Raw genomic sequence first — 18,843 nt, forward strand, 5'->3', positions numbered from 1 at the left:
CAGGTTGGTTTTATAGTTACATCCACTGCAAATCTTCACTCAGAGGTATTTAAGGATGGGCCCTGGGAGATAGGAAGCAGGGGCCTGGCCACTCGGCACAATGTTAGGACCTGGCAGGGGTTAGGTTTGGGGGAGGGGTTTTGCAACCGAAACTAAACGCTTCGGCCGCGTGTAGCCTGTTGCCAGACTACTCTGCACACTCACGACAACACTGCCCTGAGCGTCCCATCACCAGGTCCCTGCTCCCTATACATATCCCTTAGGACGGCTACTTGTTACTGAGATGAAGTGAAAAATGGCTCCCCCTAATACCATTGATAGATCACGCATACTGCGGCTTGTGACTGTGGTGTATACCAAAAAGTCATGCCCTCTAAGAAACAAGTTTTACTTCTGCCTAGTGTTGGGCTGTTTCTCAATTAGAGGCCTGTGAGTGACTCCAACACACTGATTGTGTGTGTTGTGCCAGAGAGGTAGAGATAGAATGAGAACATTGGCTTTTTGTGGATGTATGTCCTTTTGATAAGTGGATGTATATCCTTCTTATTGGATGTGCCTCAGCCAATGCTCTAACATTCTGTGAGCTGTATCTTTTGTCCAATGAATGTTATCCTCCTGTGTCATAAATTGCTGAGATGGCAACAGGGGTATGGCTCTCAGTCTCTCTCTTATGATGTGGTTCAAGTATTCCAGCATCTCAGCCGATTGGTATGGCAGATGCTGTGAATAGTTTACCAACGGGACCCATATTCTTGCCAGGGGGAAGCGCTCTTGTAGAGCTGTGACCGCTTCAATCATCTGTCTGTGCAGGGTGGATCTGTCTATCCAGGCATGGCAATTGATCCCCATAGCCAGGATGACCTTTGTGACCTCTGCACAGACAGTTGTGTGGGTCATAAGTGCTGGAACATGGCCAAAGTGGGCACCAGGATAACTGTCTATCTGCAGTTGGGGGCATCTAAACCTATGGATATTTTTAAGGTTAGAATCCCCTAGGAGTAACCACTGTGTATTAGTGGTCAAAACCCAATCCCTGTGTTTATTAGGTGTGGAGGCATGCCTGGTGGGCTTTTGGTTGTTGCTTGGGGCCGTGCGCCACCTGACCGAGCAGGTGTGTTTGACCTCTGCTCTGTGTACGAGCGAGGCCGAGGGCCCTGGTCCTACTCCCAGTCTCTGACTATGTGTTGCAGAGCTGTCATATTCAGACGAGGGTGTGTCATAGTCAGTCTGGATGTCTCCTGGAGTACCATCCCTGACATTAAGCATTAATGCTGCTGCAGGCTTACGTACTACTGCTGCTTGTTGTGGGGGCATAGCGTAACCCACAGATGACACTAAAGCTGTTGCACCTTTGACCTTTGCCTCTATCATGGCCTCTGCTGTCTTGACAGTATGTGACTGCAGCGAGGCCATAGATTTGTTTGCCCATTTCGTTGCTGTTTCAAAAGGCCCATGCCACTCTGAATCTGTCATATGAGGCATGGTGTTAATTTCAGTCTGCATCCTAGTCAAATAGTGACTCCGCAGGCTCCTTAAAGTGGCCATTTCCCATTGTCTCGCATGTCCCTCTAAGATCTGGTCCAACTCTGGGGTGGGACCAAATGGTCGGACTGCGCCAATGAGTGTTCTAGTGATTTTGCTAATCCCTGGTGGAGGAGTGTCCTGGGTTACATAGGCTAAATGGTGAGAGGCCTTAATAATACTTAGCATGACCTTAGCTCTATTCCCATGCTCAGGGTCGGACCCCTCCTCTATGTTATCCCCACTGTTGCCTACGCTCCCAGGCCTATCTTGCCGCTCGGGCGCCTGGTGCTGGTCTGTGGGGGGATGACAGGGATCTGTGTTTTGCCAGTCCCAAGGGCCTTTGTAGTTGCCCTCCTCCACACTAAGGTGTCTTTGAGTGTCATCGGCTGGAACCACAGTGTCTTGCTGTGGTGGCTGCCACGGGTAATAGGTCTCGTCCCCCCAGTCTGGATTGTGTGACTGGGGGTCATCCTTGACTATATCACCTGTGTATGGTGGCCTACAATTAGTGCAGATAGCTGAGAAACAGCCACTGCCGTCACACGCAGCCTCCAGCCTAGGTGCCGTTGGTGCTCTACCTCTCAATGTCAGGTTTTGTTCTGATTCCTGTCCTGACAGGGACTCGTCCCTATATTCTAATGCCTTGTAGGCACTGAGTTGTTGTTGCCAAGGCTCCATATTTGAAGCCTGGCTGTTGGGAGGCCTCTGTTGCAGTGGATTTGGCTCTGGGCGTATATTAGGGCTTCTATGGTGCACCCTGGGCGGGTGTGTAGCTACCCTAGACCCCAGGCGTGCGACAGATCTGCCCCTTTTCTTAGACATGCCTGCCCAGGCGATTTGATGCTGCGGAAATGACTGCTACTTTTTTTCAGACAGTCAGGCGTCTTGAATGTAGACGCTGGCTATTTGTTTTTTACAGCTCTCGAGTTGAGTTTAACTGTGCAGATTTTTTGCCGAGTTGGGCCTCCCTGGCTGCTAGCTACTTCTATCTTGAAGCACAAAATGGCGTCTCACCTGGCCCACTTGCTCTGGGTCACAGGGTGTAAACGCATATATGAACGCAGCTACTCTACCGAGTTTTTCTGCTTCTTGTTGCCGCAGTGTTTCTTCTTAGCCCTGATAAGGGCTTTTCTTCTAGCCCTGACAAGGGCTTTTCTTCTGCTATGCTCTTTGACTTGGTCCGCGTGTCTTTCTTGAACGCGTAGTAATAAACTTAGGTCGTAGAAATCGTCAACTTAATTTGCAACACGACGCGTTTCGATCATCCTAGATCTCATCAGGTGTTATCAAGTTGACTGTGATCAAAAAATGTGATTCAGTAAGTCTTCAATGAAGCTTGAGTGAAAAAAGAGCTTTGGCAGCGATGCGGTCTGATTGAATTTCTCCAGCACAATGAGCTCATCGCAGAGCGAGCAGCTTCACTGGCTGGAGGGGCGTGGCTACGCTCCCACTCTAGAGAAAGTATTTTACTCTCACACCTGTGCAAAGCACTTTCTCATACTATTAACCTCTTATAAAAATTTCTGAATAGAAATTAAATTACTTTAAATAAAAGTAAATAAGAAACAAAAAGGAATGGTTAGAAAATTCCATTCCTTCGGCCTTTTGTGGCCGTTTCCATTTTGGGGTGTCATTTTGCAAGGTCGGTCGCCTGCCATACCGCCTCTCCCAAATATACAAGTCCTTGCATATCCCTGTGTGTTTGACTGTGGGCCTGTGCCATGGGACAAATCCACTGTGTGGCTCAGTCCCCCTGCATCAGGTGAACAATCAAAATCACATTTCCCAATATTCCACATCCTGGCATTTATTAGCCCTCAGCATGTACTGCTTCCTTGAATCAATGTTTGAACACCTTTGAATCACATAATCCGTAAGTGTGTCCCCACAAGCACTCAGGTACACTTACACAACATCAGGCCGGGCACATCAAACCACTACAGGGGTTCAAAGAGTCTTTATAATAAAAGCTCAGATGTGTTCCATCACTGCAGCTATGAAGCCCCCAATACTACTTGAAGGGGACTCCTCGTATATCCTGTAATCGCAGGGTCAACACATTGACACCTAATTTGGGCCTTCAAATTGAGGCATGCTATTACAATTTAATCTCCTCCAGTCTAATTGATCTATGTTCTATGTTCAGGGTTCCAATTAATTAGGGTTAGGCCAGGGTGACACTTTTCTTTAGGGATAAACTTTATTAAGTTTAGGGCCAAGATCGAATTTAAACGTGAGTTGGAGGGGTTAGGGTGTGTATTTGTAGTAGGATGGGGTTAGTTAACTGAATGGTCCTTGATTAAATTTAGCACTAAGGTGGTTTGGTTAAATTTAGGCACTAATGGGCATGGTTAGGTTGTGGGTTAAGGGATAGGCAATGGTTATGTCAATACAGGGTGCTAGGTTAGGTTCAGGCACCTGTCTGACATGCATAAACAGTGCTAAATTAGGCTTAGGTATGGCCTTCAAAGTGCTCGATTAGTAGCCGTCCTAAGGGATATGTATAGGGAGCAGGGACCTGGTGATGGGACGCTCAGGGCAGTGTTGTCATGAGTGTGCAGAGTAGTCTGGCAACAGGCTACACGCGGCCGAAGCGTTTAGTTTCGGTTGCAAAACCCCTCCCCCAAACCTAACCCCTGCCAGGTCCTAACATTGTGCCGAGTGGCCAGGCCCCTGCTTCCTATCTCCCAGGGCCCATCCTTAAATACCTCTGAGTGAAGATTTGCAGTGGATGTAACTATAAAACCAACCTGGTGTACAAAAAGTTAGAAAACTACTTAAAAACATAAAAGACCCTCACTTATAGGTCATAACAAGACCTTTGATGCCAACTAACTGCATAGCACAGTCATGTCTGGCAAAGGTCACAGTATGACCTTGCTGTGGAGGCCATAACCAGGACCCCACAACTTGATGCCTATTTAATAACTGCATTACATTGGACATGTCTGGCATGCAGAATATAAGCCCTGCCTGGTTCCCACTTACACACCTAAAAGCCATGTTAGGCCTTTTCTCAACCACTAGATGGAACTCTAACCTCTTCTACGACCTAAGTTATTTTGCCCCCTTAAATTATACTCTATTTAATACCCTGTTACAAGGCCTAACACCTAGTTTAAAAGCCCAGAAATGTAACTAGGATGAATCACTACTCTTGTTTACTATGCTTGTTGTAAAGCACATAGTGTAAACAGAGCAGCCACAGCAGTGCTTAAGCCTAATCGAGCACTTTGAAGGCCATACCTAAGCCTAATTTAGCACTGTTTATGCATGTCAGACAGGTGCCTGAACCTAACCTAGCACCCTGTATTGACATAACCATTGCCTATCCCTTAACCCACAACCTAACCATGCCCATTAGTGCCTAAATTTAACCAAACCACCTTAGTGCTAAATTTAATCAAGGACCATTCAGTTAACTAACCCCATCCTACTACAAATACACACCCTAACCCCTCCAACTCACGTTTAAATTTGATCTTGGCCCTAAACTTAATAAAGTTTATCCCTAAAGAAAAGTGTCACCCTGGCCTAACCCTAATTAATTGGAACCCTGAACATAGAACATAGATCAATTAGACTGGAGGAGATTAAATTGTAATAGCATGCCTCAATTTGAAGGCCCAAATTAGGTGTCAATGTGTTGACCCTGCGATTACAGGATATACGAGGAGTCCCCTTCAAGTAGTATTGGGGGCTTCATAGCTGCAGTGATGGAACACATCTGAGCTTTTATTATAAAGACTCTTTGAACCCCTGTAGTGGTTTGATGTGCCCGGCCTGATGTTGTGTAAGTGTACCTGAGTGCTTGTGGGGACACACTTACGGATTCTGTGATTCAAAGGTGTTCAAACATTGATTCAAGGAAGCAGTACATGCTGAGGGCTAATAAATGCCAGGATGTGGAATATTGGGAAATGTGATTTTGATTGTTCACCTGATGCAGGGGGACTGAGCCACACAGTGGATTTGTCCCATGGCACAGGCCCACAGTCAAACACAAGGACTTGTATATTTGGGAGAGGCGGTATGGCAGGCGACCGACCTTGCAAAATGACACCCCAAAATGGAAACGGCCACAAAAGGCCGAAGGAATGGAATTTTCGAACCATTCCTTTTTGTTTCTTATTTACTTTTATTTAAAGTAATTTAATTTCTATTCAGAAATTTTTATAAGAGGTTAATAGTATGAGAAAGTGCTTTGCACAGGTGTGAGAGTAAAATACTTTCTCTAGAGTGGGAGCGTAGCCACGCCCCTCCAGCCAGTGAAGCTGCTCGCTCTGCGATGAGCTCATTGTGCTGGAGAAATTCAATCAGACCGCATCGCTGCCAAAGCTCTTTTTTCACTCAAGCTTCATTGAAGACTTACTGAATCACATTTTTTGATCACAGTCAACTTGATAACACCTGATGAGATCTAGGATGATCGAAACGCGTCGTGTTGCAAATTAAGTTGACGATTTCTACGACCTAAGTTTATTACTACGCGTTCAAGAAAGACACGCGGACCAAGACAAAGAGCATAGCAGAAGAAAAGCCCTTGTCAGGGCTAGAAGAAAAGCCCTTATCAGGGCTAAGAAGAAACACTGCGGCAACAAGAAGCAGAAAAACTCGGTAGAGTAGCTGCGTTCATATATGCGTTTACACCCTGTGACCCAGAGCAAGTGGGCCAGGTGAGACGCCATTTTGTGCTTCAAGATAGAAGTAGCTAGCAGCCAGGGAGGCCCAACTCGGCAAAAAATCTGCACAGTTAAACTCAACTCGAGAGCTGTAAAAAACAAATAGCCAGCGTCTACATTCAAGACGCCTGACTGTCTGAAAAAAAGTAGCAGTCATTTCCGCAGCATCAAATCGCCTGGGCAGGCATGTCTAAGAAAAGGGGCAGATCTGTCGCACGCCTGGGGTCTAGGGTAGCTACACACCCGCCCAGGGTGCACCATAGAAGCCCTAATATACGCCCAGAGCCAAATCCACTGCAACAGAGGCCTCCCAACAGCCAGGCTTCAAATATGGAGCCTTGGCAACAACAACTCAGTGCCTACAAGGCATTAGAATATAGGGACGAGTCCCTGTCAGGACAGGAATCAGAACAAAACCTGACATTGAGAGGTAGAGCACCAACGGCACCTAGGCTGGAGGCTGCGTGTGACGGCAGTGGCTGTTTCTCAGCTATCTGCACTAATTGTAGGCCACCATACACAGGTGATATAGTCAAGGATGACCCCCAGTCACACAATCCAGACTGGGGGGACGAGACCTATTACCCGTGGCAGCCACCACAGCAAGACACTGTGGTTCCAGCCGATGACACTCAAAGACACCTTAGTGTGGAGGAGGGCAACTACAAAGGCCCTTGGGACTGGCAAAACACAGATCCCTGTCATCCCCCCACAGACCAGCACCAGGCGCCCGAGCGGCAAGATAGGCCTGGGAGCGTAGGCAACAGTGGGGATAACATAGAGGAGGGGTCCGACCCTGAGCATGGGAATAGAGCTAAGGTCATGCTAAGTATTATTAAGGCCTCTCACCATTTAGCCTATGTAACCCAGGACACTCCTCCACCAGGGATTAGCAAAATCACTAGAACACTCATTGGCGCAGTCCGACCATTTGGTCCCACACCAGAGTTGGACCAGATCTTAGAGGGACATGCGAGACAATGGGAAATGGCCACTTTAAGGAGCCTGCGGAGTCACTATTTGACTAGGATGCAGACTGAAATTAACACCATGCCTCATATGACAGATTCAGAGTGGCATGGGCCTTTTGAAACAGCAACGAAATGGGCAAACAAATCTATGGCCTCGCTGCAGTCACATACTGTCAAGACAGCAGAGGCCATGATAGAGGCAAAGGTCAAAGGTGCAACAGCTTTAGTGTCATCTGTGGGTTACGCTATGCCCCCACAACAAGCAGCAGTAGTACGTAAGCCTGCAGCAGCATTAACACTTTGAGTGCCACGCCCCTTGGGCAAAAGGTTGCTGTACTGTGCCACATAGGCCGCAATGCATTTTAATATAGCCATATCATTTTTTGTGTTCCTCTTATATGGACAACCAATAGCCTTTATGAAACTTTGAACCCTTCTGTTTCATTTAAAAAAAAAACTGTGTTTATAAACCGTTCCATTTTGGAAATACACCCCTCTGAAAAAGAGTGTTTTAGACCGAACACAGCATGCTGAACTTAGTTTCTGAGATAATCACATCTTTATGTTAGAAAGGCGACAGAATGAATTCTGCTTTGAGTTGAACAAAATGATATAGCTGAAATGAAAGCTTAGAATGTCTAGTTTACCTGCGGGAAAAAGTATGTCAAAAGAATGTTTTTTTTTTTTTCTACAAATATTAGTATGCAGCTTGGTCCAACATCAAAATGCTCACTTTCACAGCGTCATGCTGGATATTGAAGTCCATATTTCCACAAAGAAAGAAGATATCAACTTTTTTTTTTTTCTGGATGAAACTACACATTCTAAGCTTTCATTTTTTGTGTAACATTATAAAAATATTCAAACACAAAATTTCCTGCATTGTTTTATTTTCTTGAAAAGAACCTTCACAGGAGTTGGAAATGAACACATGCTGTATATTGGAGGCAAAAAAAGGTCACGAGCGATGACATCATCACTGCTGACATCACTGGACACTTGTACCGATGACATCATCCGAGCCTATGACATTGAGGACAGTTATGACATCAGCATCACTGTTATAGAAAATATTATTGTCTTGTACTATAAACAATGGGCCGTGGCCTCTCTGGGCGTCCCCCTGTCCGGACAGCCATATTCAGATGACCTGTGTGGAGTTAGCACAAAACATACAGATCTTTTATAACTGCTGCTTTGAGATGTGGGGGCGAGTCTATAGTACTGTAGTACTATAGAATAGGATAGAATAATCTATAAATAACTATCTATATATAATAATATATAATAATAATATAATATATAATAATAATATATATAATAATATATAATAATATATATAATAATAATCTATAAATAACTATAGAATAATAATAGTACTGTTATCTAGTCTCTTTTTGAGTATCACTCACAGTGATTGTTGTATAAAGATACAACAATCACTGTGAGTGATACTCAAAAAAGCAGGGGTAGAGGCAGAGAGGCACATGGTCACATTGCGGGCAGACAAATCTGGTCTCCTTTCGGTGTCCCTTCGCTGCGCAGTGCGCACATTTCCGATTTGCCTTGCTCTTGGTGGGCGGGACTTTCACCGGCTGTGGCACATGACCCGCAAAGTCTACATTCTGCCTCACTGAAGCTGACCGTTGGCGTGTGTGTCTTGGCGTCTTTCCTGGAGGAAGAGGAGGTGGCTCGTCTGCCGGAGGAGGAGGGGGGGGGCAAGCAGATGTCGCCTCCGTCCACGATTTCACCACAGACAGGGTGAAGTCTTTGAGGACTTTGCAGCTGGACGTGGGGTTGCATTTCCTGTACAGAGTAAATGCATTGCTCATTGCAATCTGCATGAGGTAGACCACGAACTTGGAGCTCCATTTGGACGTCTTCCTCACAAATGGATAGTAGGAGATCTTCTGGTCAAGTCGATCAACCCCACTCATGTACTGGTTGTACTCGACAACACATGCTGGCTTGCTCTGCAGGACCCGTTCACTTTGCCCTTTCCCTTTCACCGCCACAGTCTTCATGACATCCTGGTGGAAGGTGGAGATCATCCTGACGATGCGCTTGTCCCGCCATGCCAGGAACATCACCCCATCGTCATGACGAGCGAGTCGTTCACCTACTCGCAGATCCGACATGGTCACCTGCCGGATGGACGCAGGTTCGCCCCTCTTCACCCGGAGTGTCCCAGCTGAGTGCATCTGGAGGCTGAGGAGACGTCGGCTCACGGTCCCGCTGTTGTAGAAATTATCCATCCAGAGACGGTAGCCATATCCCTCAAGGCCGGCAATGAGGAACTGCACGGTGTCCAGTAGGGTGCTGTGAATTCCACAGTAGGGTTTCATTGCATAGCAATACCCGTTTTCTGAATCACACAGAATATAGCTCTTTATTCCGTACTTTATCGGTTTTGCCGGATTGTACACACGGAAACGTAGCCTCCCCCTCCACAACAGCATCCCTTCATCCACACTAATGTTTTGTGAGGGCTGGTACATTTCCTTGAACTTGGAGAGGAGCAAGTCAAGGATGAGCCGCACTTTGTGGAGCCGGTCGGTGGCATCGACCCTCTCATTGTCACAGAAATGGAGAAAGCGCCATATCAGCTGGAACCTGTTGCGGGACATTGTCTTCCTGAAGTATGGGGTCTCCATCGCCACATCAAGAGACCAGTAGTCCGCAATCTTGGGCTTCTTGACAAGGCCAGTGAGGAAGAGGAGCCCCAGGAATCGCTTCAGCTCTCCCACAGACAGCGGTTGCCAGGCGTTTACCCGGGTGTAGGGCATGTGCAGCTGATCCAGCACGGCGATGCACTGTTTAGCATAGATGTTGGTCTGCTGAACAATGATCTGCAGCAGCTCATCACCGAGGAACAGCTCCAGGAAATCTGCCGGCTTGTCTGACTGTAGTGATGCAGCCGCATTCCTGGGACCTGGCATTGCTGTGAAGGGGAAGACTGTCGGGCTCCAGTCTGGCATCGTATGCCAGCGTGGAGAGTCCTCCTGACGAGGCTTGCCCGCTGAAAAATTAAATAAAAGGTTTTTCTTCAGACAATTGTGATATGTAAAAAAGCTGTCTTTTTTCCAATAATTAGAAGCCTTGTGTTGACAATAATAATAATAATAATAATTGATATTATTATTATTATTATTATAGATGAGCTGGCTGCATACGTGACATGAATTTCCTGTAAAGTATCTATAGATTCTCACCTCTTGAAGACCCTCTCTTCCCAACTGCAGATGCCCGCACGCGCTCAGTCGTCACCACCTCCTCCTCCTCCTCCACCTCCTCCTCCTCCTCCTCCTCCCCTGTAGTCAAAGTGAGTTTATAAAATATGATACATTCTTGAGGGAAAAAAGTTTATGTTTTCAATATCAGATGAATAATTGTAATTCTAAAATGGCTTATATCTCACCTTCGTCACTGGACTGCAAGCGGGCACGACGAAAGCTGGCGGGAGCACCTGCCCCTTCATCGTCAGTCCCCTCCTCAGAGCTGTGCTGCAACTCTGAAATTTTATATTTTACATGGTATTAGTAGGCTAATTCAGGATTGTTATTCTTACCAAGCTTTGTGTTGACAAAAATAAATTGATGAATAAGTGTGTGCGTTTATTTTTTTTTTACATTATTACCTCCAATGGTTTGTTTACTTGCTGGCCAGTGATGCCTGTTCCTATATAGATACTGTACTGTAAGTCACATGTTTAGATTGTTCTCATGGTTTCCTTTTGTCCTGACAAATACATGGTGGATGAGTTGAGTTCCCTCCCCCTCCCTCCCCTGATATGTGAAGCGCTTTGTGTGTCTAGAAAGGCGCTATATAAATCCAATCAATTATTATTATTATTATTATAGATGTAGCTGGCTGTATACGTGACATGAATTTCCTGCAAAGTATAGGTTCTCACCTCTTGAAGAAGACGCCATCGCCACATCCCCCTCCTCTGAGCCTCTCTGAGGCGCCAGATCAGTCTCCTCCTCCTCCTCCTCCTCATCAAACTCGTCAGAGTCTGTAGTCAAAGTGAGAGTTTATAAAAATAAGATACATGATATGTGTTTTCAATATCAGATGATTTTTTGAAAATCGATTAATCTCACCATCGCTGGAATCCAGGTGGGCATGACGAGGTGGTGGATGCCAGTCACCATCCCTCGTGTTGGATTCCGCAGGATCCGATGAAGGATCGGATGAGGGGTCCTCGGAGTCAGTCTCCGGAAGATCTCTCTTCCTCACGGCACGGCAGAGGGCCTGCTCCAGCGTAAGCTGGCCAGCTCCGGGCCTAGGCCGTCTGCGCCTGGGCATACTGCTAAAGCTAATCTACACGCCTACACCTGGCTATAAACTAGCTAACAGACACACAGACAGAGACAACTACACACACACACACACACACAGACAGACAGACAGACAGACACACCGACACCAACACCAACACCGACACTTATTTTTTTTGTTTTTTTTTGTTTGTTTTTTCACAAACACACTACTAACTAAGAGCTACGGTAATCTACTGCTAACGCTAACTAACACACGCGATCTCCCACACACACACACACACACACACACACACACACACACACTGTGTGTGGTTTGTGTGTCTTAAGACACACAAAGCACTCACCAAACACGCCAAACACTCAAATCTACTCACCACACAATCTCACAAACTGATCTAAATATAATCTATCGCTAATGACTATGCTAAATACTCGCTAAATACTCGCTATGCTATGGATATGCTCAAGAGGAAATAAACGGACCGAGAGGAAGGGAAGACAAGGAAGGAATGGCCGATTGTCGCGCTCTCAAGAAGAGAAAGGCAGCGCCCTGACGCAGGAAGGGGGGGGGCAGCACTGCATCGCGTCAAGATTGCGCCGATTTACGCATCCGATTCTTGTACGGATTCATGTTGAATACTTGCCCAAGGTCCTAAACGATCTAAAAATTGAATAAAAGCAATTTCGAAAAAAAGACGCCATACGGCGTCTTTGGCACCCAAGCGAGATTAATAAAAAGACGCCGTACGGCGTCCTTGGCACCCAATGAGTTAATGCTTAATGTCAGGGATGGTACTCCAGGAGACATCCAGACTGACTATGACACACCCTCGTCTGAATATGACAGCTCTGCAACACATAGTCAGAGACTGGGAGTAGGACCAGGGCCCTCGGCCTCGCTCGTACACAGAGCAGAGGTCAAACACACCTGCTCGGTCAGGTGGCGCACGGCCCCAAGCAACAACCAAAAGCCCACCAGGCATGCCTCCACACCTAATAAACACAGGGATTGGGTTTTGACCACTAATACACAGTGGTTACTCCTAGGGGATTCTAACCTTAAAAATATCCATAGGTTTAGATGCCCCCAACTGCAGATAGACAGTTATCCTGGTGCCCACTTTGGCCATGTTCCAGCACTTATGACCCACACAACTGTCTGTGCAGAGGTCACAAAGGTCATCCTGGCTATGGGGATCAATTGCCATGCCTGGATAGACAGATCCACCCTGCACAGACAGATGATTGAAGCGGTCACAGCTCTACAAGAGCGCTTCCCCCTGGCAAGAATATGGGTCCCGTTGGTAAACTATTCACAGCATCTGCCATACCAATCGGCTGAGATGCTGGAATACTTGAACCACATCATAAGAGAGAGACTGAGAGCCATACCCCTGTTGCCATCTCAGCAATTTATGACACAGGAGGATAACATTCTCGGCATGGGACGGCATTAGCTCGGGAGGTAGAGCAGGTCGGCCAATGACTCAAGGGTTGGCGGTTCGAATCCCGCTCCCTCCCAGCTGTTGTCGTTGTGTCCTTGGGCAAGACATTTAACCCTCATTGCCTCGTATGAATGGGTATGAATGTCTATGAATGTTGGTGGTGGTCGGAGGGGCCGTAGGCGCGAAATGGCTGCCACGCTTCCGTCAGTCTTCCCCAGGGCAGCTGTGGCTACATCACCCGTAGCTTACCACCACTGGTACGAATGGTGCGAATGAATAATGATTCCTGTGAAGCGCTTTGGGTGTCTAGAAAAGCACTATATAAATCCAATCATTATTATTATTATTATTATAACATTCATTGGACAAAAGATACAGCTCACAGAATGTTAGAGCATTGGCTGAGGCACATCCAATAAGAAGGATATACATCCACTTATCAAAAGGACATACATCCACAAAAAGCCAATGTTCTCATTCTATCTCTACCTCTCTGGCACAACACACACAATCAGTGTGTTGGAGTCACTCACAGGCCTCTAATTGAGAAACAGCCCAACACTAGGCAGAAGTAAAACTTGTTTCTTAGAGGGCATGACTTTTTGGTATACACCACAGTCACAAGCCGCAGTATGCGTGATCTATCAATGGTATTAGGGGGAGCCATTTTTCACTTCATCTCACTAACAAGTAGCCGTCCTAAGGGATATGTATAGGGAGCAGGGACCTGGTGATGGGACGCTCAGGGCAGTGTTGTCGTGAGTGTGCAGAGTAGTCTGGCAACAGGCTACACGCGGCCAAAGCGTTTAGTTTCGGTTGCAAAACCCCTCCCCCAAACCTAACCCTAACCCTAACCCTAACCCTAACATTTAACATTGTGATAGCTTAATCTGACAAATGGACAATGATACTAAGGATATATTAAACATGATTGTCTCCAGATAGACCGGCTGCCTACAGACTGAACAATATTTACACAGTTTTGTTTGCATCAGTCTTTTGCAAGCCTAACAATTGCAGTCCATGGAGTATAAGCTTGTGAATGTGCCCCAGACTCCCAAACACTGGCACAATAATCTGGTAGGGTCATAATATGTTCAACAAAGGGCTGATACAGTATTTCATATTTGGATATTTAGTCTTTTTCTGTGAAACAAGTGTCCATATACCAGGTCAAACGAGCAGTCACTTTTTATTCCTCTGTTCTGTTTTATTTTTGCCTTGGTTATTTTGTTTTCTAGTCTGTTCTCCTGTTTTTGTTTATGAAATGAAATGAAGCACTGAGATTTGGGGCTACCATAAAACAAATGTATTATTATTACTATTATACTTGTATTATTTCATCATGTCAAGACAGGAGATACTACTGATTTATTATAGTTTGGATTAATGTTTCAGTTTCCAGCAAACTTCCAATATTTACACCTTGTATTTCTATGTTTTAGAGGCTTGTAATTTTGATAAACTTTATTTATTGGGTTACCCACATTCTGACTATTTGGTGATGTAGTTCAGCCACCTGGTATTTCCCTCTCCAAATATGATGACCATCAGAGTGGGCATTCTTAACTTATGGGCCACAGTACCCATCTGACCTGAACCACTACTGTCCCAACTCCAACCTCCCCTTCATCTCCAAAACTCTTGAGAGGGTGGTTGCCGCCCAACTCCAGTCCCACCTCGACTCAAACAACCTCCACAAACCATTTCAATATGGTTTCCGCCCTAATCACAGCACTGAAACAGCCCTGGTAAAAATAACTAACGACCTCCTCCATGCAGCTGACTCTGGACTCCTCACCATCCTCATCCTCCTTGACCTCTCCACTGCTTTCAATACCATCTCCCACCCACTACTTCTGGAGCACCTGGCGAACATTGGAATCACTGGTGTTGCAATTCCCTGGTTTGCATCCTACCTCACTGACAGACAACAGTTTGTCCAACTAGGGAACCACACGTCCGGGTGTTCTGCCGTTTGACCGAGGGGTCAGTATTGGGTCGACTCCTATTCATCACCTACCTCCTCCCCCTGGGTAAAATCCTCAGACACCATGGTGTCCGGTTTCACTGCTACTCCGATGATACCCAGGTCTATATCTCCACCAAACCCACCACCACTCTTCCTCCCACCTCCCTCACTGCCTGCCTCCAGGACATCAGGAGCTGGATGAGCAGGAAGTTCCTGAAGTTAAACGCCAGTAAAACCGAGGCCTTGCTCATCGGCTCCAAAAACACCCTCTCAAAAGCTTATAACACCACCACCCCAAACATCATCATTGACAGCTTCCCTGTTCCCTTCTCCACCCAAGTCAACAGCCTCAGCGTCATTCTGGACAGCACCCTTTCCTTTGCACCCCACATAAAAAACATCACCCGGTCTGCTTTCTTCCACATCCGCAACATCTCCAGACTCTGCCGATCCCTGTCCCAATACAGCACCAAAGTCCTCATCCACACATTTCTTACATCCCAGATTGATTACTGCAACTCTCTTCTCTCTGGCCTACCCACCAAATTGCTCAACAGACTCCAAATGCCTGGATCATCACCCGCACTAAATCATCTGACCACCCTGTTCTCATTCAACTCCACTGGCTTCCCATTCACTACCGGATTGACTTTAAAAACCTTCTGCTCACTTACAAAGCCCTACACAACCTAGCACCCACCCATCTCTCTGACCTCCAGGAATACACCCCTTCCCGCTCCCTACGCTCTTCCTCAGCTGGCCTCCTGACCGTCCCCACCTCTCGCCTCAGTACCATGGGTGCTAGGGCCTTCAGCTGCTCTGCACCCAGACTCTGGAACTCCTTGCCCCCACACATCCAACAGTCTGACTTCATCACCACATTCAAATCCCACCTCAAAACCCACCTGTACAAATTGGCCTACTCACTTTAATCATATACATTACATTACATTACATTACGTCATTTGGCAGACGCTTTTATCCAAAGCGACTTACAATAACACATTTTTTGTCAGCAATAGAGCAATCAACTATGGAGCACAGTCTATGACAACTACAACTTCTGAAGGAACAGTGGTACAAGTTTAGGTTAGTGGTACCAGGTTGGTTAGTTTTTTTTTTTTTTAAGAAAGAGAGAGAACAAAGTTAGATCAAGAAGGGCCCAGATGGAGCCTGAAAAGGTGTGTCTTTAGTCTTTTCCGAAAAATCGGCAGTGATTCAGCTGTCCTGACCGAAGGTGGAAGCTCGTTCCACCATTGAGGTGCCAGGGACGAGAAGAGTCGAGATCGGGATGAGCGACTTTTGAGCCCCCGTAGCGAAGGAGGGGCGAGGCGACCTGCACTGGTGGAGGAGCGAAGGGAGCGGTGAGAGGTTTGGAACCTGACCATGGATTGCAGGTACCGGGGAGCTGACTGGTGTACTGCCCTGTAGGCCAGTACCAGTGTCTTGAATTTGATGCGGGCCGAGATGGGAAGCCAGTGGAGCTCCTGGAAGAGGGGAGTGACATGAGAGAATTTGGGTTGGTTGAATATCAGACGGGCTGCAGCGTTCTGAATGAGCTGAAGCGGTCGGATGTCGGTGGCAGGTAGGCCGGCCAGGAGCACGTTGCAGTAGTCCAGGCGGGAGGAGACAAGAGACTGGACCAGGAGTTGAGTCGCTTCTCTTGTGAGAAAGGGACGGATTTTGCGGATGTTGTAGAGAGAGAACCTACAGGAGCGCGCTGTAGCAGCTATGTTGGCAGAGCAAGACAGCTGGTTGTCAAGGATCACCCCAAGGTTCTTAGCTGTTTGGGAGGGAAGTACAGTGGTGTTGTCAATGGAGATGGAGAGATCTGCGAGAGGGCAGTCTTTTCCTGGGAGGAAGAGTAGCTCGGTCTTACCAAGGTTGAGCTTGAGGTGGTGGGCAGACATCCAGTCGCCAATGTCTTTGAGGCATGCAGAGATGCGAGCCTCGATTTGAGTGTCAGAGGGGGGGAAAGAAAGGAAAAGCTGGGTGTCATCAGCATAGCAGTGATAAGAAAAGCCATGAGAAGAGATCACATAGGCAAGATATCTGATATAGAGAAGGAAAAGTAAGGGGCCCAGGACTGAGCCCTGGGGGACACCGGTGGTAAGAGGACAGGATCTGGAGAGGGACCCTCTCCATGAGACCTGGTATGAGCGGTTCGAGAGGTAGGAAGCAAACCAGGAGAGTGCAGAGCCTGAAATGCCGAGGTCAGACAGAGTGGAAAGAAGGATTTGGTGGTTGACTGTATCGAAGGCAGCAGACAGGTCAAGGAGGACAAGAACAGAAGAGAGGGATGAGGCCTTAGCAGTGTGAAGGGCCTCTGTGACAGCAAGAAGAGCTGTCTCAGTGGAGTGAGAGGCCTTGAAACCGGACTGCAGAGGTTCCAGGAGGTCATTTTGGGAGAGATAGAGAGAAAGTTGTTCGGACGCTGCTCGTTCGAGGGTTTTGGAAAGGAATGAGAGAAGAGAGACAGGTCTGTAGTTGTGAATAGCAGTAGGGTCAAGGGAGGGTTTCTTAAGCAGAGGCTTGACTCTTGCAGTCTTTAGAGCAGGCGGGACAAGACCAGAGGACAGAGAGGAGTTAATGAAGGTAGTGAGGAAGGGAGATATGTTAGGTGAGATGGTTTGGAGGAGAGAGGAAGGGATAGGATCGAGGGGGCAGTAAGTGGCTCGGTTTGAGCCACTTACTGTGAGCTGATGAGTTTAAGCACTTCATCAGGAGAGAGAGGAGAGAAGGAAGGAAATCCAGGGACAGGGGGCCGAGGAGCAGGATTGGAGTCGGGAGGGGAGGGAGGGTTGAGGAGCGTGAAGAAGGTGGCGAACAGTTTACTGGGATTGGATGCAGAGGACTGGATTTCAGAGATGAAGAAGGAGGTTTTTGCTTTAGAGACAGCATCAGTGAAGTTTGAGTGGATAAGGTGGTAGGAAGAGAGATCTTCAGGGAGATGTGATTTTCTCTATTTTCTCTCAGCTGCCCGAAGCTCAGTTCGATAAGTTCGCAGAGATTCAGTCAGCCAAGGAGAAGGGGGAGAAGATCGGGCAGGCTTAGTGGTGAGTGGGCAAAGAGAATCAAGAGCGGAGGAGAGAGAGGAGAGAAGAGTAGTGGAAGCCTCGTCGGTGGACAGGAGAGCAAATTGCTCGGCAGGGGGAAGTAGGGAGAGGACGGTAGAAGAGAGGGAGTCGGGTGAGAGAGTTTTTAGGTTGCGTCGGGTGGTGGTAGAGTGAGGGGGAGATGGGTGGGAGGAGGGGAGGGGGATGGGAAGGGAGAAGGTGATAAAGTGGTGGTCGGATACAGGAAGAGGAGTCACAGTGAGATTAGAGGTGGAGCAGGATCTGGTGAAGACCAGGTCAAGCACATTCCCTGCTTTGTGAGTAGGAGGAGATTGAGAGAGGTAAAGGTCAAAGGATGAGAAGAAGTTAAGGAAAGACAGAGATTGTAAGGTTACTGGCTGGATGTTGAAGTCTCCCAGAAGGATGAGTGGAGTACCATCCTCAGGAAAGACGGAGAGGAGGGTGTCCAGCTCGTCCAGAAAGTGACCAAGCGGACCAGGCGGGCGGTAGATTACCACAATGTTGAGCTTGATGGGTAGGGATACGGCAACTGCATGGGACTCAAAAGATGAGATAGACAGATGAGAGAGAGAGGTGACAGTGTAGGTCCATTTGGGAGAGATGAGGATACCAGTGCCACCGCCACGGCCAGAGGCTCTAGGGGTGTGCGAGAAGGAATATGCAGCAGAGAGCGCAGTGTTTTCAGGAATGATCCAGGTCTCTGTGAGAGCTAGAAAGTGGAGGGTTTGAGATAGAGCATGAGCCGAGATGGTCTCAGTTTTCTTAACAGCCGACTGACAGTTCCAGAGACCTCCGGCAATAGTAAAAGGACTGTTTGCGTGCTTAGGGTGGGAGAGATTACCAGAGTTACTACACCTGAAGCAGCCGTGTCTACGGCGTCTGTGGGCTG

The sequence above is a fragment of the Poromitra crassiceps genome (assembly GCF_964638095.1).
Source record: "Poromitra crassiceps genome assembly, chromosome: 17".
Lineage (NCBI taxonomy): Eukaryota > Metazoa > Chordata > Actinopteri > Beryciformes > Melamphaidae > Poromitra > Poromitra crassiceps.